The sequence below is a fragment of the Adiantum capillus-veneris genome, chromosome 3, assembly GCF_014529385.1.
Source record: "Adiantum capillus-veneris isolate H3 chromosome 3, ASM1452938v2, whole genome shotgun sequence".
NCBI lineage: Eukaryota > Viridiplantae > Streptophyta > Polypodiopsida > Polypodiales > Pteridaceae > Adiantum > Adiantum capillus-veneris.
The window spans coordinates 107,253,917-107,279,743 of NC_140933.1; positions in this window are offsets into that span (position 1 = coordinate 107,253,917).

Below are 25,827 nucleotides of genomic sequence, written 5' to 3' on the forward strand. Positions count from 1 at the left end.
GCTCTCGTGTTTGTAGATTCCCACATTCTCGCTATAAGTTGGAACCCTGATTGTTTTCTTATCGTACATGAAAATAGCATCGTACACAAGTTGGAACCCTGATTGTTTTCTCCATCATCATACACGTGGATTATCTCCAATCTTTGTGCTGGCCTCTCTTCAATACAAATGCACTTGCGACCTCGACAGTCAGAATAGACTAGGGCTCCTCTTGAGTTTGTTCCCTCCAAGAAGATCACAGTAAGCCTGGAATCATTCGAAGGATTTTGGGAGGTACTTCCTCCTCGCATAGGTCCCGCATAGGCGAAACTTCCTGGCTGTTGGCTCCCCATCATGAAGAAAGATTTGTCTGACGACGTGTCAGTATCACTACCTTCCTCAATAATCGGTGCTAGTGGATCTAACCTTGCCTGAGTTACACTCTCTTCAGTGGACACTACGCTAACTTGGTCACCTGCCACTTTCTGGTCTCTAACAATGTATCTTCCTGATCTTAAATTCATTAAACTTATCAATGAAACTTATCATAAGTTCAACCACTAACCTGGCAATGGATCAGTTTCTGCATAATGTCTTGCTTTGTTGCTGAATATACCTGTACACAAGAGTTTTAATTTCGGCAATTGGATCAACGCATTTATCTGCTGGAGGTGATCTCAGTAATGATTGGTATAACTGGAGAGTTAATCTCAACCACTACTGTATTCTATACACTGTTGATGTTCCTGATTAGGTTGCTAATCTGAATCAGTACCCTTCCTTGATGTTGGCCAATTTACGTGAAAAAGCTTGAATTCAGTATTTGCTTTGTCAAATGGGCAATCACGGTCCAATTTTACCTCTAAAAGAAGTTCTAGATCCCTTAAGCCAAATAGAACCTCACTGTCTAGGCCATGTCAAATTTTCTCTCCAGAATGCCCCAATAGACATCCTATGCGTAGGATGTATCCTGCTGCATTTAGCCTGGATTTCTGCACTGTATTTTCCCCTTGTTGTGCTGAGCTTACAGATGTTTTTACTTTTTGATTTGGACTTCTAGAAGCTGGTCAATGAGTCAAAAATCTGTTCCGACGGCCTGATGATGGTGTTGATCAGTCTAATCAACTCCAAATTGGACCAAAATTGACTAGCAGGATTGCCTTAGGCTATATAACCCCTTACAATGCTCAAAGTCCAATTATGGCTTCACTTTCTTGCATTAGACATCCTACGCATAGAATGTCTTTTTCTTCAAAATGGCTTTAAACTCAAGACTTCAGCTCTTATTGAGCTGATGATCATCTTGGTATACTCAGATTTCAGTTTGATGTCCTAAATCACTCAGTAGACATCCTACGCGTAGAATGTCTTTTTGGCTTGCTTGACCCTAGATTTGTTCCACAGCTTCCCCCTGATGTCAGTATCCCAGTGGTATGCTTAGATCTCAGTTTGGATGTCAAAAGTCTCAAACTTCTGCTGTTTTTCTTCTTTCAGTCAAAAGTGCTAAAGTCCACTTTGAACCCAATTTTCTTACCCGAATGAGGTGAAGACCCTTTCAGTCACTCAATATATCATGCAAGGCACACTCATGCAGCCATCTTAAGGTTTTGGTTTCAAGTTGATGCTTTTGCACTAATTGGGTAGGATGTCTAGCAATTTTAGTCTATCTGGCCTTATCCTGCCAAGAGATGGCCAAATGAGGGTAAACCCTACCCTCAGAACACACTGGTCACCTCAAAATTCCAAAATTCCTCCCAGATTGGCCTGTAGACATACTACGCGTAGGATGTCTCTTAGCTTAAAATTAAAGTTTTTCCTGACAGGAATGTTGCTGATGCTCTTTAGGCCTATCAGAAACACTCACAGTATTCTTTGGACTTCGATTAGGCTTTCAACCACACTTTTGCGTCTTTTTGCGTCTTTTACAAACTTGTAATGATTCTACCAAGCAAGTATACATGCATGAAATGCTCTAGATCTGAATCATGATGTTCTACTTACTCTACTCCTACCTACCATGAAGAAATGGTGATAATTGGTGTTTTTGGTTGCCTTTTGGCCTCTCCCGACTCTCAAGCTCTCTTCACACCGCTTCTCCCACTCCCTGTTCCTACTCTAGAACTCGACTACTAACTAAAAAACTTCCTAAGTGTACCTCCTCTACCTCAGTCGAAGGATCTAGGCCAGACACACGCTTCCTAGACTCCCTCTAAGACCTAGAGAGTCCTCCACCCTCTGATCCTATCTAAATGTAAAGAGAGACTCTTAGAAAGCCAAAAATCCCAATCCTCAAGGATTAGTCTCGGTCACCTACCTAAGGTTTTCGTCCCCGGCAGCGGCGCCAATGTTGGACGGATACGCCGCGACGGACGTCAGCACAGCGAGAACTCACCTAACAAATAATGTCAGCTAAGGATGAAGCTCGACCCGCAGGCGCGTGGAAGCAAGCATAAGGTGTCAACTTACACTCGGCCGACTCCTAACTAGTTCCTACAGAGGCCCCTACCAATTGTCTAAGTCACAGTCTTCAAGAGAACAAAAGAGGATGCTTCCTACAACGCTTGCTAGAGCCAAACACGTATGAAACACTTTCTAAACACCACAGAACTTGAAGGAGACCCTACGATTACCTATAGGCCACTCTCCCTAAGGTCTGTGAACCAAAGTCACGACCCAAAACACCCGGTGCAGAAACACGTAGGATGTCTGGCCGAAATCTGCAGGTCTTCGTTTCCAAAATCTGAAGTGCCTAATGTGTGGTTCTACTCAATGTGAATGTGTGGATATGCTACAATGCAAAATAAGACAACGTATGCTCACCCAAACAACCGATGAAGCTCGTAGAAGAAGCTCCCGAAGCCGGACCGTATGCGCGCAATGTTGGTATCGTCTCGTAGCTCTAGTCACGGGCAACACGCTGCACTTCTCCGCACTCGATTCCGACCACCGTAGCACACGTAGCGTCAAGACAAAGCTCACTCTCTCTCTCTCTCACGTACACAGTACGCTCACTCACAAACTTAAACTTGTTTAAAATGACGAAAGGTCCTTCATTAAGGTCAAAAAGTGATATATATACCTTACAACTTCTCAAACCCTAAAGTTCCAAAATCATCCATCTACTCCTTCTAACTATCAAAACTGGGATACAATCTGGAAACTTCTCTAAGTCCCAATATTTACAAGGTGAAAAACCGGGTTTTCCTCAATGAATGAATAATTACAAAAAATAATAATCCGTCGAGTAGTTAGATGCTGTGGGGTGTGTCCAGCTTCTAACATCAAGTGTTTAATGCTATCTTTGGTATATCGTCCTTCTTTATTTGGATTTGATAATAACCAAACTTAAGATCATTTTTTTGTGAAAAGAGAAGCTCCATGCAGTTGCTTAAGTAACTTATCGATCTCAGGTACTACATACTTATTCTTGACTATTACCTAATTTAATCCATGTTAGTCGATACAAATACATAGAGTACCATCCTTCTTTTGATTGAAAAGAATAGGAGTAACCCATGGAGAAACACTCAGTTGAATAAAGCCTTGGTCAAGAAGTTGAGTAAGTTTCTCGTTGATTTTTGCAGACTGAGGTTGGCAACATTTGGTATGTTCTTCAACTGGTTGAGCTCTTGGAATAAGATTTATTGCATCACCAACTTCACGCTTGGATGGTGAATTTCAAATTTCTTCGAGAAACACATCATCAAATTTGATAAGCCACTCAGGTTCAAGTTTCTACAACTTCTTCTCTATTGGCTTAAGCTTTAATGTATAAACCATCTCATATTTTCTATAGCTTTTCAATAACTTAGTGAAGTTCATAAGTTCAAAAGTCAATGAAGCATCTTCTCAATGTAACTGAGCATCATTCATCTTAACCCTACACTGGTAACATGACACTTTTATGTCCTGTTAAGTGACCACTTTGCTTGAATTATTTGATGAGTTTGAAAATTGATTTCTAGGTTCTATATATCCAGAAATTTGCTTTATGAGATAAAAAAAACTTGAAATTTTTTGGAATATTGATCTCACCATTAACCTTACTTTTGCACACCATTTTTTAACGTGAACTATGTGAAAAAATGGGTCATGTTTTTGTCTTTTTTTCAAAGGTTTGCAATTATACCACACTCTAAAATTCATGTTTGTGAGATTTAGATTGCTAGAGGATCATCCTTAGTAGTTATCAACATGTTTTGATGCTTATAGGGAAAATTAAGTGTTAAAGTTGAAAGTTATGGCCAAACTACAAGAATTGCCTAATCATGTTTGTTTGCCAAATTTAGCAATTTCATGAATTTTTCGGTGGCTTACCGAATGAAAACTTTGATTGTGTCAGTGGTATGTTAGCATAAATATAATCTTCCTTGAGTTTTGGAGAACCTATTACCCTACATAGCATAGTATATAATGATGGTTGAGTTTTTCAACTGCAAAAAAAATACGAGACATTCTAGTGTACCAAGTATATTTTTCTCAATATTGCTAGTTTCTTGGGAAAATTGTGTGTATTTTGTAATTAGTAACCATATCTATTTGTAAACTTAAAATTTGGCTAGATATTGAGTAATTTTTGTGGGATTTTAGAGGTCATAATGCTAAACCCAGTTTTTCTAGGTTTGTTATATTTAGCACGTCATCATTGTCTTGAAGGCTCCACTTGGCAAGAGATCCATTATTCTTTTGACATGATCCATGGATCCTTTTGAATCCAAAGGATAAAAGGAAAGTAAGAAAACATGTATACAATATCTGTATTGAGCATGACTATAGAAACTTTGATACTAGGTCTGCAAAATGGCAAAAATGCAAAAAATTATACCTATTTTTTTGCAAAAAAGTAATAGTGAGGCAAAAGAAACCATATGTTTTGATCACCAATCCATTGAAGTTAACAAATTTTTTTATCTCATGTCCTACAAAAGTCCCCAATCTGATTTATATGCAATCAACCATAAGAAATGGTTGTTTTGGGCCAAACGGATTGGTCCATCAACTTTGCAGGCTTGTTGTGAGCAAGAGATGATAAATTTTACAAGTTTCTCATTTTGGTTGTATGTATTAGTCCTTGAACTATAAGCTCATGAAAGGATTTCCAAAAGGAGTGGATCTACTATGGTTTTGGAAAATTTTTCAAAACCCGGAAAGGACACTTTTACGTCTTATTAGGTTACCACACTTGTGTTAAGCCAATCTGTCCTTAAAATTCCATCATAGACTTCTCTATGTGAGACCCTAAAATGAGCTGAGGTTTTATGACAAATCAATGCAGAATTGAAGTCACCCACTGAAGTAGAAGTTCTAATTTTGCTACCCGTAGATACTTCCATTGTGAGGTCAGTGTCATGATGTTTAGATATCATAAGATATATAATGAATCTAGGAGAGATGAAAAATTGTGTGCTATTAGAATCAATCAATAAGGTAAAATGCTTACCTTGATACTCTTATGGGGTCTAGATTACTCAAAATTGTTAATTAGCTCCCCGATGTTTGATTGTAGCCTGAACATATGCATTTCTTGATTTTCTTCATCTAAACTACTTTGAGCTCTATTGACTTGAGCTTTTTCTTGATGTTATTAGTTTTGTACTCCCTGTGGATGAGGTGGTTGATTGAAGTTAGTACCATTTTTGTTGTTAGGGTGGTCCATTCCTCAGAAAAGGTGGATTTCTTGGTGTTAGCAGGTCTGTGGCAGAAGTCTGTAACATAGCTACCTATCACTAACATAATATGTCAACACTTAGGGAAGTGACTTGGATAGGGCATAGAGACTCTTTGAAGGTTTCACTCCTAAATAAGTGAACCTAAAAAGCAAATGCATCAACTCAACAAGAAATTCACCACTCTCAAAATGGAAAATTTGCATATGTCCTATCTCATTGCTCTAGATCATCATGCCATTTTTTTGACTAACCGAACTTGGATCTTCATGAAACTTTATGGGAAGCTATATCAGGTCTAAGAACACTAATCTATCAAGTTTGGCAATCATCCTTGACAAGGTACCAAATCCCAATCCATCATGGACTAGGTAAGAAAAATTTCGATACAATAGTCCAAATAGGTCACCCTAAGGTTTAACAACACCCTCCTATGATCAAAATTTCAAGAAAACAGTGTTTGAAGCACTCAATAATGAATATTAGTCTTGTAGATGTGTAGTCACAAACCTCGATAGAAATTAAAATGCTTACGCTTGAATAAAAGAGTAAGGAGAGTGGAACACAATGCAAGTTTTGGAATTGAAATTGGATTAGCTAATCATTACATATGATGATTACAAGTGGGAGTTGCTTGGCCACTTGATCGTATGTATAGAGTTCTCTCTTCTTTTCCAAGATATAAACCTCCTTTTTATACTAAGGATATTGTCTTTTATACGTAGGGCTTTCTAAATGGTTAGTGGATGACTCACATGGGCCTTTATAGATATCATGAAAGAACTGCAACTCATAGAACAAATCTTCTACTCTGGAATCGGGATCCACACATAATGTAGCTACACTAGCTCAAAAATATAACAGAGTACAAATATATCAAAAATGAGGTGTCCGACTAGGCAAGTGGCCAATGTTAGGAGGTCGTTTTGATGGACATTCACAGCATAGCTATGTGGAACTAACATAATATTTCAATACTCAAGGAAGTGACTCAAAAGGGATACGGAGACTCTTTGAGGGTGTTAGTCCTCAAGAAGTGGAACTAACAAGCAAACACATCAACTCAACAAGTAATTCACCACTCTTAGATAAAAAACTATGTATATCTTCTATCTCGCCGCTCTACCTCATCATGCCATTTAATCAACTAAATGAACCCCGATCATCATAGAACTTTAAGGAAAGCTATATTAGGTCTAAGGACACTAATCTACCAAGCCTTTTGATCATCTGCCAAGGTACCAAAATCCCAATCCATCATGGTCTAGGTCAAACACCCTATTAAAAAAAGTATAGGTTGCCCTCAGGTCTATAACACTCTCCTATGGTCAAAATATCAAAAAATAATGCTTTAAGCACTCAAAATTGAAGATGTGTAGTCATGAACCTTGACAAAAATTCAAATGCGTACACTTGAATGCAAGAACTTCATTAATTCGATCACAAATACACGAACATGTTAATAACATAAAATGATCACTTTTTAAAACACATGATTACGCTAAATGTTCTTATAAACTTCTTATTAACCTGCAAAACCCACCCAAATCTGTCATTAGGGAAAATTTGGACTCTCAAAGGGGCCCTATAAGGACTTTGAATTTCTCTCTCTTGTCCAAAATGGGTGCACGGCAAGAAATTTACAAAAGAAATCAAACTTGTCGGCCTTTTGGATTTAGATTATACTCATTGAGATCTATCCATTGATATATAGCACGCCACCAGATTCCTTATATTCTAGAAGATTATATTTTTTGATGTGACAACTTCGTCTTATGAATGGAATCTCTCCCCACATTTCAGCTTCAATGGGGAGGCCATACCTTCTATAAATCAACTCTATTTTTTTTAGAGTTTGGGGATTTAGAACTTACTTTGAAATATATTTCCAATCATATGTTGGTTGATAGGGTTTTGACAAAGCGTTTATGTACTTCATCGGGTTGCCCACTTTGGACAAGAGAGGCAAAGTCAAACCTTCTTATAGGCCCTGTTTGAGAGTCCCAATTTTCCCTAATGAGCCCCGTGGGATTTTCCACATTTTGTTAGGCCCGCTCGCTCATTTTTACCATATGGAAGTGGGCCCTCCATGAAAACATAATAGCTCGGTGGGATTTTTGTGGGTTATTAGATCATATTCCTTGTCTTAAATGTGATAACGTAAAATTTAATCATGTGAACATGATAATAACACATCATAATTAAAAAAATTTGACATGATCACATGATTATTAAATCTCTTCTTGAATGAAAGAGCAAGGAAAGAGAAACACAATGCAATTTTTGAAATCAAAATTAAATCACCCAATCATTATATATGATGATTACATGTTGGAGTTTCTTGGCTTCTTGAGCGTATGTACAACAAAGTTCTCTCTTCTTTTTCAAAAGATAAATCTCCTCTTTAGACTAAGGTTATTATATTTTATACCTAGGGCTTTCTAAATGACCAGTAATCTACTCACATGGGCCTCTACAAATATCATGAAATAATTACAACTCACACAACAAATCTGCTACGTTTAGAATCAAGATCTACACATAGTGTAGCTACACAAGCCCGGAAAAATAAAAGAGTACAAATACATAAAAAATGTGATGTTCGACTTAGGCCGATGTCCGTATGCTAAAATGGCCAAACACTCTTTCTTTTCCAAAAATACGGTTTGGGTTGGTTTAGTTGGGGATGGCACCTTTGTTTGGTTGGGTTGGTTGTATTGTTTGGACATATATGCTTTGAAAGATACCACCCTTTTGGACATAATGGTGGACAAGGTAGAGGGAAAGGAAGACAAATTAGGGCCTTTTGAAGAGGTCAGGGTAGTAATTCCATGCACGTGAAACTATAGAAGAGCCTACCCTTGGTGAAGAAGAAGAGAGAGCAAATATTTATGTAGCTATTGAAAACCTTTGAGCTCAAAGACAATTTGCTATTATTCAAATGTCAGCCACCCATCAAGGTAAATCTTTTAATCTCCTCATTGATTGTGGCAATACTCATTATTTTCTATCCTTGAAATGCTTGGAAAATTTGAACCTAAATAAAAAACAAGCTAAACCCATGAGAATAAAATTAGCTAATGGGAAAATCGTGGTACCATGAAATTTTGTGAGAACCCTTGATTTTTAACTAGGAGGGCACACTATAGGCCAACTTTCTTTAGAGCCGTACCACTTGGGATGTATGATGGGATTCTTGGGATGGATTGGCTATCTACAAATTGAGCTAGCATCCTTTGTGGCCAAGGTAGTTTGAGATTTAGAGATAGTTAGGCAAAGCAAGTTCAAGTACAAGGAAGAATGGGATTCCAAGGATTCAATTAGTTAAAGAAAACCGTCTACTCAAAGGTATGAGAGCTGGACAACAAATGGTTGTGGTCAAGCTGAATAAGATTGATCCAAAATCAAGCGTTACAAAACCCTCTTGGCCTTATGAATATTCAAATTTCTTTCCTAAATACATCTCCTCTCTTCCTCCTAATCAAGAAATTGACCATCAGATAGATTCTCCCATGAAGTGAGCTGGTATCAAAGAGACCTTATATAATGGCACTACCAAGGCCATTGAATTAAAGGAGAAACTTTTTCCACTTATTACACCAACAAAATCAAGTTAGGGAGCACTATTACTCTTACAAAAGAAGAAGATGGGATTCTATGACTCTACATTGATTACAAAGGACTAAACTAAGCAATACCTAAGAACAACTTTCCTATGCAAGGAATTGATGAATTGTTGGATAGACTCCATGGACCCAAGTTCTTCTCCAAGATAGATCTAAAGTCTGGTTATTATCAAACCCAAATAAAGGAATCAAATATTCTAAAGAAAGCTTTCAACACCCGATATGGCCAGTTTGAATTTATAGTAATGTCATTTGGTCTGACTAATCTCTGAATACATTCACTAGATTGATATAGGAATTTTGAGGCCTTACCTAGACTATTTTGTCCTTGTCTTCTTTGACAATATTTTGATCTACTCAAAGGATGAAGAAGAATATGAAGGCCACCTAAGGAAGGTGTTGAACATTCTTCACGAACACAAACTATATGCAAAGATGAGCAAGTTTCTACTCTTACTCCAAGGATTGAATATTTGGAATTTATTGTTTTTCATGAAGAAATCTCAATGGACCCTACTAGATTTCAAGACATTGTTGAATAGCCTCAGCCATCTAATATTAGTGAGCTTAGAGGATTCTTAAGAATCATAGGTTGGTAGAAAATCTTTATAAAGGATTGTGCACTTATTGCTTCACCCTTCATCGACCTTTTGAAGAAAGGAGTGAAGATAAGCTGGAAACCATTACACCAAAAAAGGTTTGACCAACTTAAGCAATATGTGACTACAACACCGTGCTTAAAGCTGCTAGATTTTAATCATGCCTTTGAAGTCATCACACTGATGCTAGTAGAATAGTAGCCAGAGAAGTATTAGTTCAAGAAGGAATATATGGTAAGAAAAAAACTCGGTCGCTCGTTGCTGCTGCATGCTCCCCCCCCCCCGTGTTGTTGCGCCATCTCTTCCCCTCACCCCCACCCCCCCCCCCCCTTCCCTCTCACCCTCGTTGCCTCCAGCCCCCGCACTGCCCCCTCACGCTGCCTCCAGCCCTCGCGCCCTCGCGCTGCCTCCCTCGCCTAGCCCTGCCCGCCACCCTTGCCCTCTGCTGCCCGCTGCCCTCCCCCCTAGGTGCCCCCTAGCCCATCCGATGCCCCCCATTCCTTGGCCGCTTCTCGATCCCCCCCCCCGGCAGCCTTTTAAACTTTCGCTCGCCGCTTTATCCATCCCCCCATCCCCCCCTTGTCCTCATCGCTCCCGAAGGTCTTATGCACCTGGTTGTGCATCACTTCTTCTTAGGACAAGTGCTTGGCGTACTCGGTTGCAGATTTTCTTCACCGCCCACTTCTTCGACTCAGCAGTAGACACAGATGGAGGCTCCAGCTCCGCCACAGAGGGACTCGCCTGAAGCCCCCTCGCCCGACCCCGCTGAGCCCACCATACGACTTGCTCTTTCACCGACAAAGCAAGCGAGCCTTGCCGCAGAGGTAGAACGCTTGCATGCGACATCTGCCATCTGCAAGGTTCTCGGCACCCATCCTAGTAGAGGAGATCCGCGAGACCTTCTTCAGGCCCGCCTTCTCGCAAAGGTAGGCAAGATCTTGGATGTCCAGATTCTCGGACGGGGGTACTAACAGATTGAGTTCAAGACTTCCGAGATGGCCTCCAAGGTCATAGCTATGAGTCCACTGGCCATCCGAGCATCACGCGCCCACTTTCGACGGTGGTGACATGGTTTTGACCTGACTTCGGATGTGCTAGTAGAGGAGGCAAACATCCCCATCTCAGTCTTCTTTTCGGGTTTACGGAGGGAGTACCTTCTACTTCTCTCCTGGATTGCCCCCCCCATCGGGACTGTCCTGGAGACACCTCGTACGGCAGCATCAGTGGCTCCCAAGGCGGCTGGCATCCCTTCAGTTCGAGTTTTGGTTAGAGATACCCACACGCACCCAAAGGTCATCCTTCTGCCTCGGGTGAGTGGGGGGTGGTTTAGACAGAGTGTGGAGTACTCGGGTCTACCGAACCAGTGCTTTATTTATAGACAAATGGGACACCTAGCGAAGGCCTGTCCCCGGAGGAGACCTCGACCCGCACCTCAGCCTCAGCCCGAGCCTAAGGCTGGGCCGCATTCACAGCCAGCGACACAACGCACACATCCAGAGCCACCCTCCGAGCCTCTGGCTCCAACGGAGGAGGGGTGGCAGCAGGCCTGTGGCGGTCGATGCCAGGGGCCATACCGACAGCCTGGCACTCACAGTGGACCTCAGGTGCCTACTGAGCAGCAGTGAGTTTCCACGGGGAACCTCTTTGGTCCTCTTGAGCAGGAGGAGCCCCCTACACCAGCCTCCACCTCCGCTTCACCCTCGCCAGCCGCCCCACCATCCGATTTCCCCTCCTCTTCCTCATCCCCTCCCTCGCCCTCTGCTCCCGCCCACTCCCCACCTCGGCCCCCTGTCTCTGTCGCCCCAACCCGCTTCTCTTCTCCTCTCCCCTCCCCAGCTTTATCTCCCCCTCCTCCTGCTTCAGTACCACAGTTGACTAAGAGACTGGTCCTTCGTCGACGGCTAGGAGATCTCTTGGCAACGCCTTTGCCACGAGTCACCTAGCGAGAGAGGGTCATCCCTTCTTGTGGCCCCGTCTGCAGATTCAGACATCTTCCCTTGCAGCTATCCCTCGTGGTCTAACGAGCATTGACCTCCAACGCCGCTGGGATTTCTTCGATTATGGGTTCACTCCCTTTCTTGGAGATTCCATAGCAGACCACGAGGCAGCCTGCTTCAGGGTCAACGCTTTGTTCCTCGTCGCTAGGGGGACAGAGGCCTTGGACTCAGCAATTGGTTTCTCCTTCCCCCTCTGTGGTAGGACAGAGACAGAGTGGTCCCTCGACTCAATGGTGGGATGGTTGCATACACAGGTTCTCGAGTTCTCTCACCACATGGGAGAACTTGGCATTACAGATTTTTTGCACACTTTGTGGCCACTAGCCAATTTTGCGGTGACACCCCTAGACTCAGCAGGATGTAGGCACATTGTGGTGTACTTTTTTGCTGATACGCAGTGTTTGCCTTGCTATGTATACATTAATGAGGACTCCTGGACAGAGGAGGTTGCTTTACGCACGGCTCGCTCTGCTTGGGCTTGGACCAGGCACTCACTGTAGTCTCGCCTCTCTAGAGGACACTCGGATGCGGATTACTCCCCATCCAAGCCAGCCCCAAAGATAGCCTGTCTTGCTGCTGTGGCAGCATCTGTTCTCTCTCGCTCCCCATGAGGATCGTCTCATGGAATGTGCAGGGACTAGGTGGGCCCCAATTTCAGTGACAACGAGGCCGATTGCGTCAGGAGCTTCAGCGTTGCCTTGTGGTAGGAGAGATTGATCTCCTTATGCTTTAAGAGCACCATTTGTCTGAGAGCTGCATTCAGCGATGTGGTTAGATTTTGCGTGGATGCTATGATACCTTTTGGTCAGCTGCTTTTCGACATGGAGGCATCCAGGGTGGGATATGTATGACTATTGCGGACTCATTGTAGCAGGCCATTGTGGGCAGGGCTTAGTGGATTTCTATGTAGGTTTAGGGTGGACTTGTGGGCTTCCTGAACATCTATGCGCCCAATGTGGCGTGTGCTCGTGCAGCGTTTTGGTCAGAGATTGTTGAGTCTTTTCCACAGGCTGACAATTGGTGTGTAGGAGGGGACTTCAACATGTTGGAGGACCCTTCTGACAGGATCGGAGGCAGCCATGCTACTGTGCATAGAGTCGAGTTAGCAGCTTGGGAGAGGTTCTGTATGACTTTGAGCATCTCGGATACATGGCAACATTCTGCCTTTAAGAGGCCTCTAGAGAGTCTTGCCTTCTCTAGATCAGACCGCAGAGTGGGAGGAGTGAATCTATCGCGCATAGATCGCTTCTACACTAGTGACCACTTCAGTGACTTGGGGGGATCAGTGGGCATCCTGGCAGGGACATCCTTCTCGGACCATGCACCAGTGATCCTCACAGTGCCAGACAGGCAGAGGAGTGGGAGCACGCTGCTTCGCATCCCAGAGCGGGTCTTGTTGGACTCAGCACTCAGAGAGAGGGTAGAGGCTCTCTGGACAGAGGGCATGGACAGCGAGGCTCCACCTTCAGACAGAGTGGCCTTAGGCCTAGCTCAGCTTAGCCACTTTTTTCTCGAGGAGTCTCTGGCTTGATGGGCTACAGCGAGAGAGGAGGAGCAGCGTCTCAGACGAGGCATTGCTTCACTACAGAGGATGCAGGAGCAGCATCCAGATAGTCCATGGTTGGAGGAGCAGTTACAGTAGGCTCCACAGGAGCTTGCTTGCATAGAGGAGAGGCGCCATGAGTTTGCCTTTCACCTACAGGCATCTCAGTGGACTCAGGTGGGTGACAGAGTGACAGGTGCTTTTTTTGCGACAATGGGACCTCGGCACTCGCATGCCAAGGTCAATCAGTTGAGGAGACCCGATGGGTCAGTTGTTTGTGAGCCCGAGGATATGCGTGCAGTTGCTACTGACTTTTGCCATGAGTTACTGTCGGCTGAGCCCCAGTCAGAGAGACAGGATGCATGCAGGGACCAGTTTTGGGCACAGATGCCTTGTCTTATGGCTGAGGAGATGCGCCAGAGGCTAGAGATACCTCTTCAGCTTGAGGAGATGCACACGGCTCTTAGGACCCTCCCTCGTGGTAGCTGTCCAGGTGAGGATGGGCTGACTCCCAGTTTTTTCTTGGAGTACTACGACCTGCTTGGCGTAGATGTTTGTAGTGCCTTTCAGTACATTCTGCACACAGGAGTGATGCCGAATAGCATGAGTGAGGGCGTGATTTACCTCATTCCAAAGGAGGGTGGCTCCTTGGATGAGATTCGACAATGGAGCCCCATCACCATCCTCAACTCAGCCTACAAAATTCTTGCCAGGACTCTGAGTTTGAGGATTCAGCCAATTTTGGAGAGCCTTATACATGGGACTCAGACAGGTTTTGTCAAGGAACGCAGTATCCTTGACAACATATTTACTTTCTGGGAGGCTTTTTCCCTTGCACGACTTGGTGGGGAGGACCTTGTGATTCTTCTTCTCGATTTTGAGAAGGCATACGATAGAGTTGATTGGGACTTTCTAGAGGGCACACTACGCAGGATGGGCTTCTCAGATTCTTGGATCAGAGGGTTGTCCGCTTTGTACAGACAGACTCACAGTCAGGTGCTTTTGGCAGGAGGTAGAGGTGAGCGCTTCATGCTCACACGATCGGTCACACAGGGTTTTCCTCTTGCCCCCTTTATCTTTTTGTTCTATGCGGAGGTGATGAGCAGATTTTTGGTGTCACAGTAGGTTGGTCTAAGGGGCTTAGCACTACCTATGCCGGGAGATGAGCTTCTGGAGGTGAGTGAGCAGGCGTTGGAGACCTTCTACTGTGCATTGGGCGCAGCGATCAACTGGAAAAAGACAGTGGATATCTCGGTTGGCAGTGCTCCTGTGCCAGATTGGATGCCAGGAGAGGGTGTCAGGTGGATTCCTCCAGGGACTGCAGTTCGGTATGTGGGTTGTCAGGTTGGTTTGGACTTGTCCCCCGAGCAGCAGATTGCTCCTCTTCTCCTGTCCTTAAGGAGAAAGATGTTACATTGGAGCTCAGCACGACTTTCGCTGGTTGGCAGAGTAGTAGTTGCCAACCAGGTGTTGTTGGCGACTATGTGGTACATCACTTCTTGCTGGATCTTCTTGAGTTCTTGTATCAGCCACGTAGAGAGGCTAATGAGGAACTTCCTTTGGTCAGGTCGCGACACTCAGATTTTCCGAGCCAAGGTGGCTTAGTCGGTCATCACACTTCCTTGTTCTCAGGGAGGGATTGGGATCATTGATCTAGCACAGTAGAGCATAGCCCTTCTTGGGAAGTTCATCGTCAGAGGACTTCTTCCTAGCAAGGAGCCCTGGAAGGAGTTCTTGCTGCAGAGGCTTCCTGCAAGGGTTCCTCAGTCAGGAGGCCTTGGCAACCTTCGACTAGATGGATATTTACAGAGTTGCGTCGAGTTGGTTGGAGCAGGAGACTGGAGGACCGATTCGCTGTGAGTTTGCTTCGATCCTGGGAGCTCTTATGGCGTGGCCTAGAGCAGAGACAGCCGACGTGCATGGAGGAGCGCCGACGGCAGCCCCTCGTCTAAAACCCCATGGTTAGCACTCAGAGAGTCCACTTGGTTGGGAGTCGGCCTCATGTTTCTTGGGGTCCCATGGCAGCAGGTCTAGCACGCTCTCTAGGTGACTGGCTGGAGTTCACAGGTTTGTGAGAGGAGGTGCAGGCTATCAAGCTACAGGGCATGAGAGGGGCGCAGAGGATGTGTCAGGACATCGCCAAGTCAGTTCCAGCTAAGTGGCTCACGCCTCTCGAGCCAATAGCACCCCGGTGGATGGGAGCCTTCACATGACTGGAGGTTCTCATTTCAGCCATGGCTTGCTTAGAGACTGTCCCAGCCTTGCTCTGCGAGCTTCACGGTGGGGGAGGATTACAACGAGTTGCAGTAGAGGCCCTCCAGGTAGCAGAGTGCTGTTTCCAGAGGATCCGAGTTGTGGGCATATGTGGGAGGACTTGCGTCATGGACCCTGACCCAACAGCTCTTGAGATAGGACACTGGAGGGTATGGGCTGGGGAGTGCTTTCCACTAGCACGAGTACAGTGGGATCCTGGTGAGTGGCTATGGAGGGACCCCTTCTCTTCTGCAGACCACCCAGGAGTCCCCTTTTTTCAGTACATTGTTCGGCTTGGACGTCATATACTTGGAGCACAGAGAGAGGCCCGCCCCGCTGCAGCATGTCATTGGTAGAGGGAGGGCCTCACAGTAGAGTTCTTGGCAGCTTTTTGGCAGAGGTTGTGGGACTCCAGACAGCTGAGGCGCATCACTTTGTTCCAGTGGCTGGTTGCACACAAAGCCACAGCAGTAGGGAGATGGCTTGTGCATAGTGGTCTCTCAGCCGCATGCGTAGCCTGTGACCAGTTGGTGGAGAGTCAGCGTTACTGTCTTTGGGACTTTCCTTCGGCCTAGCATGTGTGGCGACGAGTTCTTTGGCTGATGCCTTTCCTCTCCACGGCTCGAGAGTACACTTGGGGGGCAGCGGCTTGGTCCACCCTCACGGGCGCGGCACTTCAGTTTGAGCTATCTTCCAGCAGCAGGATGATAGTGATGCAGGGGGGGCGACCTACCCTCCAGCCTGCTACAGATCTTACTCCACAGGAGTGGTGCAGTGAGAGAGAGGAGTGTTGGGAGCTCATCAATCGCCTAGCTCTCTTGTTCATCTGGCGGACCCTCTGTTTCCGCATCTTTGAGGCTCGCCCTGTGCCACCAGCAAAGACTTTTCGTGACTCTTGGCTAGAGCTGATCCATACTCTCAGAGGACATCTTGAGGGACTACAGGGTAGCTCCAACCGCATGCAGGAGCGCCGCGAGGCTTTCCTTCCACTCAAGCGCCCTGGGCCTTTCTACACCATTGTCTAGGGGGTGCCCAGATGGAACTACTGTCCACCTGTGTGGCTCTTCCCTCCTCCCATCTCTTGATTTAGCCTCATTCTATATATTCTGTGGTTTCATTGGGAGAGTCTCCCCATCATGCTTCTTGTAGCCCTCTCTTGCAGAGGTGGATGTAGCCCTATGGGCAGTTTTCATTAACTAATAGAAGGATCTTTTTCTCAAAAAAAAAAGAAGAAGAAGGAATATCAATAGCTTTCACCTCATGTAAGCTTAAGATTCATGAAAAGAAATATCCACCCATGAACTTCAACTATTGGCAGTCATGCATGCTTTGAAGCTATGGAGACACTACTTATTGGGAAGGAAGTTTCAACTTATAAGCAACCATAAGAGCTTAAAGTGGATTTTCACCCAAGCAACCTTGAATATGCAACAAAGGGGATGGGTAGAGATTTTGCAAGAGTATGACTTTAAAATTTTATATTGTCTTGGAAAGAAAAATATGGTTGCAGATTCACTCAGTCGAGAACCCTGTTTGAGCCTCATATCTATACCCAACAACCCGCTCATTGAGAGGATTAAGAAAGTTTCATTATTTAATACAGAGTATCAAAGGCATATTAACCTTGTTCGGTCCAAAGAATCAAAGAATATACCCTCAATGCTATGATTCTCACATGATGACCCTTGTCTCTATTACAAAGATAGGTTATGTGTACCAAAGGATCCTAACTTAAAGAATGCTATCTTATTCGAGGCCCATGATAGGCCTACTTCACAACACCTAGGGTATGCAAAGACTATCATCACCATAAGAAAAATATTTTATTGGATTTGACAAAAGCTAGATGTGCTATGCTATGTTCACCAAGGCTTGGCATGCCAAAGTATTAAAGATAAAAGAGTGAAACTTCCCGATAAACCTCAGCCCCACTGGAAATGCAGTGGGAACGTATAAGTATGGACTTTGTCATTGAATTACCTAAGGTACAAGGAGGATACAATTCACTTATGGTAGTTGTTGAACTACTCACGAAGGTTGCACATCTCATTCTAATCAAGATGTGGGTGGGATTGCTAACTTCACTCTTATCTTATTGCAGGCATAGCGAGAACCACAAACACAATTGTCAATCCATGGGATGAAGCTAACTTGACTAGTGCATGGAGGCTACAAGAGGGTGTCAATCTCTTGAAAAACAATAGACTTGACTAGTGCATGGAGGCTACAAGAGGCCGCCGTAAGATCACACTGTGTATTTCTTATCCAAAACTGACTTAGGTCTAAAGTTACAAAAAATGGTTCATATACCTTAATCAAGGTTTAAAGTGTGTAATGTCCTGGTGCCCAAGACCTTTGAGGCTCCACAACTTACTGTGTCTGCAACCTAGGTACACTAACTGACATGTTCTTTACATCTTGGAACTCTTATTGAGCCCGTAACACATTACAATTATCACAATGGCTAAATAAATTGGGAAATTACAATGCATGGCCATTTTGAAAAAATGTGAAAAGTGTGTATCTCCAATGTTCACTACTTCTTTATATTCATCTTTAATATGCATTCATTAGGCTTCGATCTTTAGCAGCTCCTGTTAACTGACGTCGGGTTAGCTAGCATTTTCCCTTTTGATTTTAGTGCTAGGATGGTTTTGATTGGTTGTTGATGGATTGATTGTCTTCATTTGTTCATGAGGTTTATTTTGATGTACCATCTTCATTGATGTAAGAGATGATGTCGCATTTGACCATTGTAGCATCATAATGGCGAGGATGTTGTTTATTTATTATCAGTATGTACAGAAGAAGTAGAACAATGAGGATCTAAATTAGGGTCTAATACTTGGATAACCAAAGGGGAAAAACCCAGTGGGGGGGGAAAAAGTGCCTTTGGGATAAGGACATTCTGAAATACTGATTAGCATGTGAAATATTAATAAAGTATTGAAGGGATTATTTTCTGATAGTAGCACGATGGAACATTGGTTTTCCTACTGTAGTCCACTCAAGGTGCATAGGTGGAAGCATAAAAGAGTGTCTAATGCATATGTCCGATGATGGGACATCCTATATGCATTTGTAGAAATGCATGGGAAACAATATGCTATGCAAGAAAGAATTTGAGGGGTTCTTTAGAAAGATGGTGTAGCTATAAAAGCACATGACATTGCAAGCTTGCACCCCTTTAAGAATGGTTTCCATTGGTGATGATATGTGCTCTCATCTTATTGTGCATTGTGCGTGAGTGTTGGACTCTATGACACTCCACCAATTGTAAGTTAGTAGACTTTGACTCTTATGCTCATCTCCTCCAACATGAGCAACACAACTTAGTTATGCTGAACTCTTCCATCTTGAGTGTAAGCCTAATAACTACATCTCTCAGCACAGATTTTATTATGACTTGAAGTTTTGGGACAAGTGCTTTGCTCATTTTATGGCTCAGCAGTCCAACTCTCACTATGCCAAAGAGTGTTTTTTGCACCCTGGCTTACTACAAACATTTCTTCTGGCAAAAGTAAGATTGAATCCTCAAAAATAGGATTAGTGAAGGACCAAGTTGTCATTGAAGGTTTCCTTTGCCATACCTGTTTTATCTTCTTCGAATCTGAACTTGTGTTGGTTGGGTTGTTCTTTGATTGTGAAGACTCCACTATCTGTTTGATTCTCCATTTAGGCCTATTGATAGGAGTCTTTGATGTTGTTATAGGCCTCTACTCACTATCAGAATTTGGCTTTTGACTAGGAGCATTGGAGGACTTAGGAATCCAAATCTCTAGATGACCTTTGTATCTCCTTTGTTGACTTTGCTTCACTTTATATCTTGTTGAGTTTTTGAGATCTTCATGCAAGTCTAGTGTAGTTTCACTTGGCTTGTGGTTGACTGGTAGCCAAATCTTTGTATAACCTGTGTAGAATCTTTGTCCAAGAGGAAGAATTCTTTGAGATCCGTCTTTGCTCTATATCCTCTTGAGAGTTGTGGTAGACTTTAGCATCTTTCAATGTTGTTACATTGTATACCTACTTCTTAGGTATCGTAGGATATTGTTGAGGTTGATATCTTGTGGGCCTTCTTTCTTGGGAGGGACTTGATGTTACTCGATATGCCGTTACCTAAGGGTTTGGTATTCATATTTTTCTGTTACCTCTACAATACTCATGTTCCTTTGATCTCCATTGTGATGCTATCCATCCCATGTGTTTGTTTTTTTGTGTTGATTTCTTGTCTTTAATCCAAATCATATCATGGACTTTGACTAAATGTTTTTGAACAAACACTTGCTTTACTTTCTTTTGATTTCTTGAGTATTTAGGTTGATATATCTTTGCTGTTTTGGATGTCTCCTTAGAGGTTTCAGTTGTGTCAGTAATTGACTTGAAGTTTGGAAAGCCTGACTTGCTAGAAGTATCTGATCCACAATGATTTGATGTAGAGGCATATGTTGTCACACCTTTCCTACTAATTGGTGGAAGGTATTTAGGTTTAGGGTGAAAGCATGTTAACTGTCATGCTTTTTCATGTCCCGGACAATGCTAACTAGCACAATTTTGACATATGCTAACTAGTACAATAACTTGAGCTACATCTCCAAGATCTATGACATATGATTTATCAATAGAAAGCACTTGAAACAAGGAATCCAAATGTACAACCTCCCACAAATTTTGATATTATTTGTAAAAAATTTACCAGACGCCCAACTTTTCAAAGATGTGCTAACTTGAAACTGCTAACTAGGACAAAAAGTGCGACAGGTTAACATGCTTTCACCCTTTACCTTTGTGTGCAATATTTGTCTTTGATTCCTGTGACTTTTGCAACTCTAAATCTAGCATTAATGCTATTTGCATGTGTTTCTTTGCTAACACTTGGGAAACAGAGTATCAACATTGTATCTTCTCTGTAGGCCTTGTGTTGTTCTAACTCCACTGATGGCCAAGGATGATATCTACATGCATGTGTTTTGAATAATTTACTTGAAACTTTACATGGTCTTCATGCTTATGGATGCTAATGTAACAACCGTTTCTTCTTCGCTCACAGCCTTACCTAGCATTGATTTACTGTTCTGTTTTCCTGGAGCAATCTCGAGTATTCTTTGGATGCTATCTACAACCATATTGCACTTTGATTCTTTATTCAATAGAGCATTACATCTGACACTTGCTCCATTTAAACTACTAGGAACTTTAGCTATTATCATTGGAGGTGCTCTTGAAGATTTATGTCCTACTTCTGTCATGGTCTCATCTTGATCCAAATGTCTCTCTATGAAGGGTCGCTCGAGATTTTGTTTTCCAATCTGAATTTTATCAACTGATTTAGCTGGCAATGTCTGGATCTTTGGACTTCCTATTGCTTCCTAGGTGTCTGCAATTTTGGTCTTCTTTACTTCTTGTCTTGGTGGCATTCTATTCTCAATAGCTTTCGTGGTTGCTCTTTGCTTTTTTTTATCTGCACTTCTTGATGCCTGATCTGCTTTAAGATCTTCTGAGGTAAAGTTAGATGGAGATGAATCATCTTCAATAAGCCTTGCTTTGGCATCAATCTCCATTTTAATTGTGCTTGAGGACTTTGTTATGTCGTCCACGTGACCAGTCTTCGTCTTCATTCTTTGACCAGTCTTCCTCTTCATTATTTGTTCTCTGTATAGTGACTCTATCATGTTTAAACTCCCTATCTCTAACATCTTTTTGGACATTGGCATTCCCACTATGATGTTGTCTGGTATATCCTTTGTTGTGATCATGTGGAAGTTGGTTGTGATGATTTGTGAACCTATTTTAATGGCGGTTGAGACGACTTCCCAAAAATATTCTCGTTTGTCTCTCTAGATATGCTCACAAATTCAGGAGCATCTTCCAACTGTGGTTGGCCACATTTTTTCCATGTGCAAAAAGACATGAGTTTCTTGTCTAGATGAAAATCTAACGTTACTTTGCTTGAGAGAATTTCTTCATTCTCACCAACAATGCTACACTTGATTGTCTTAGGATCTTTTTTTGTACTAATTGATTTTGCTGTGGTAGTGTTCGTGGGTTGAACTTTTTCTACATTGGTTTGTCTTGATCACCTGCTTCCGTTGACTCGTATGACTATGATACTGCACCTTTTTCTTGCAATTATTGAGCATTGTCTACCTGCATTTGAGTAACTTTTGATCTTAGAAGATCCAATGTACTTTACGGAAGAATCTGTCTCTTCGGAGGATATTTTTATGGCGACCTTTTTGTAGTTTTGCAATATTTTTCTATTGATTTTGACATATTGTTCATCTATTTTGACAGTTTAATGCTTTGCATCATCTTCAAATAGTCTTTAACTTCAGTTGGGCCATCTGTATGGGTTTGGACAAGGTCATGAACTTGCTGGTATTCATTGTCATCTCCATCTCGATATGCATATGTGAACTTCGTCACATGCAATTGCTTGAACACTATTGGATTTGTTGGATTTTGTCTTTGACCTCTGGAGATCGACTGAAACTTTTGTCCTTGATGATCTGCATAGAATAATTTATCTACATATTTTGATGGAATCTGTGTCACAACTGGGAACTTCCAACAACCATATAATCTCTCAATGGTTTTTTCTTTGAAGGGAGCGTATTGGATATAAGTTCTTGGCTTCTAACTGGTGTAGCATTTCCTGGTAGTAGAGCTGAGCTTGATGGAACTACAGCTCGCCCCTTCCTAGGTGATCACTACAGCTCGCCCTTTCCTAGGTGATCACTATAGCTTGCTCCACTATGATTCAAAACTATTTGGCTCTAGTTTAGTCTCACCTTTTGGGATTGTGAAGGCACACTTTGGGTAGCAATGTATATGTTTGGTATCTGTAAACCTTCTAAATAGTTTTCTATGTATCTCCATGAAACATGACAAATTGTTCCCCAAGTCAAGCTGTAGATAGCATTATTTTGCCCTGATATTGTCTATCCCATGGGTCTCCTATGATATGAGCTTCTGTGGTTTCAGGACCCAAGGAATCATAGATTTTAGACTCTGATCTATATCTACATTTTTTTGGTTCAAAGTATATGCTTGCTTGGTCACAATGTCGGAGCTTGATTTTTGATGGAGGAGAGTTGGGCCAATGGTAAAGGGGTCCAAATGCGAGATGATATGTCAAAGAGAAAGGATAACTAATGGATCTGAAAGACCTTAAGTTTATATTCATTAAGACCTCCAATAGTTAGTGTTAAAATTCCTTTGGCCCTAGGTAAGCTAGGGCTCTTCTTCACGTGGGAACCCTACCCAAGCTTGAGGTGCTTGTCGTGCTTGCCAAATAGGGAGCTTGAGGTGCTTTGTTGTGCTTGCTAACCTAGGTGCTTGTGTTCCAAAAGTCAATAAAATTCTTATAAAGGAGAGGGTGACGCCTAAAGCTAGGGGATGAGAGAGAACATGATATTTTGAGGCCTTACCTAGACTATTCTGTCCTTGTCTTCTTTGACAATATTTTGATCTACTCAAAGGATGAAGAAGAATATGAAGGCCACCTAAGGAAGGTGTTGAACATTCTTCACGAACACAAACTATATGCAAAGATGAGCAAGTGTCTACTCTTACTCCAAGGATTGAATATTTGGAAGTTATTGTTTTGCATGAAGAAATCTCAATGGACCCTACTAGATTTCAAGACATTGTTGAATAGGCTCAGCCATCTAATCTTAGTGAGCTTAGAGGATTCTTAAGAATCATAGGTTGGTAGAAAATCTTTATAAAGGATTATGAACTTATTGCTTCACCCTTAATCGACCTTTTGAAGAAAGGAGTGAAGATAAGCTGGAAACCATTACACCAAAAAAGGTTTGACCAGCTTAAGCAATATGTGACTACAGCACCGTGCCTAAAGCTGCTAAATTTTAATCACTCCTTTGAGGTCATCACACTGATGCTAGTAGAATATTAGTCGGAGAAGTATTAGTTCAAGAAGGAATATATGGTAAGAAAAAAACTCGGTCGCTCGCTGCTGCTGCACGCTCCCCCCCCCCCCCTGTGTTGTTGCGCCATCTCTGCCCCTCACCCCCCCCCTTCCCTCTCGCCCTCGCTGCCTCTAGCCCCCGCGCTACCCCCTCGTGCTGCCTCTAGCCCCCCGGTTGCCCCCTCGCGCTGCCTTTAGCCCCCGCGCCCTTGCACTGCCCCCACCGCCCTCGCGCTGCCTCCCTCGCCCAGCCCTGCCCGCCACCCTTGGCCTCTGCTCCCCGCTGCCCTCCCCCCTAGGTGCCCCCTAGCCCGTCCGTTGCCCCCCATTCCTTGGCCACTTCTCCCTCCCCCGTCCCCCCCCCCCCCCCCCCCCCCCCCCGCAGCCTTTTAAACTTTCGCTCACCGCTTTATCCATCCCCCCATCCCCCCCCCCCTTGTCCTCATCGCTCCCGAAGGTGTTCTGCACCTGGCTCTGCATCACTTCTTCTTCGGACAAGTTCTTGGCGTACTCGGTTGCAGATTTTCTTTCACCGCCCACTTCTTCGACTCAGCAGTAGACACAGGTGGAGACTCCAGCTCCGCCACAGAGGGACTCGCCTGAAGCCCCCTCGCCCGACCCCGCTGAGCCCACCATTTGACTTTCTCTTTCACCGAAAGAGCAAGCGAGACTTTCCAAAAAGGTAGAACGCTTGCAAGCGACTTCTGTCATCTGCAAGGTTCTCGGCACCCGTCCTAGCAGAGGAGAGTTGCGAGACCTTCTTCAGGCCCGCCTTCTCGCAGAGGTGGGCAAGATCCTGGATGTTCAGATTCTCGGATGGGGGTACTACCAGATTGAGTTCGAGACTTCCAATATGGCCTCCAAGGTCATAGCTATGAGTCCACTAGCCATCTGAGCATCACGCGCCCACTTTTGACAGTGGCGACATGGTTTTGACCCGACTTTGGATATGCTAGTAGAGGAGGCAAACATCCCCATCTCAGTCTGCTTTCCGGGTTTACGGAGGGAGTACCTTCCACTTCTCTCTAGGATTGGCTCCGCCATCGGGACTGTCCTAGAGACACCTCGTACAGCAGCATTAGTGGCTGCCAAGGCGGTTGGCATCCCTTCAGTTCGAGTTTTGGTTAGAGATACGCACATGCTCCCAAAGGTCATCCTTCTGCCTCGGGTGAGTGGGGGGTGGTTTACAGAGAGTGTGCAGTACTCGGGTCTCCCGAACCAGTGCTTCATTTGCAGTTAGATGGGCCACCTAGTGAAGGTCTGTCCCCGGAGGAGACCTCAACCCGCACCTCAGCCTCAGCCCCAGCCTAATGCTGGGTTGCAGCCACAGCTAGCGACACAGCGCACAGATCCAGAGCCACCCTCCGAGCCTGGGACTCCAACGGAGGAGGGGTGGCAGCAGGCCTATGGCGGTCAATGCCAGGGGCCACAGCAACAGCCTGGCACTCAGAGTGGCCCTCAGGTGCCTACGGAGCAGCAGTGGGTTTCCACGGGGAACCACTTTAGTCCTCTTGAGCAGGAGGAGCCCCCTACGATAGCCTCCACCTCCGCTTCACCCTCGCCAACCTCCCCACCATCCGATTTCCCCTCCTCCTCCTGATCCCCTCCCCCGCCCTCTGCTCCCACCCACTTTCCACCTCGCCCCCCTGTCTCTATCGCCCCAACCCGCTTCTATTCTCCTCTGCCCTCGCCAGCTCCTTCTCCCCCTCCTCCTTCTTCAGTACCACAGTCGACTCAAGAGACTGGTCCCTCGTTGGTGGCTAGGAGATCTCTCGGCAGCGCCTTTGCCACGAGTCGCCTAGCGAGAGAGGGTCAGCCCTTCTTGCGGGCCCCTCTGCAAATTCAGACATCTTCCCTTGCAGCTATCCCTCGTGGTCTGACGAGCATTGACCTTCGACGCCGCTGGGATTTCTTTGATGATGGGTTCACTCTCTTTCTCGGCGATTCCGTAGCAGACCACGAGGCAGCCTGCTTCAGGGTCCACGCTTTGTTCCTCGCCGCTAGGGGGACAGAGCCCATGGACTCAGCAGTTGGTTTCTCCTTCCCCCTCTGTGGTAGGACCGAGACAGAGTGGTCCCTCGACTCAGCGGTGGGATGGTTGCATACACACGTTCTCGATTTCTCTCACCACATGGGAGAACTTGGTGTTACAGATTTGCTGCACACTTTGTGGCCACTGGCCAAGTTTGCGGTGACAACCCCAGACTCAGCAGGATGTAGACACATTGTGGTGTACT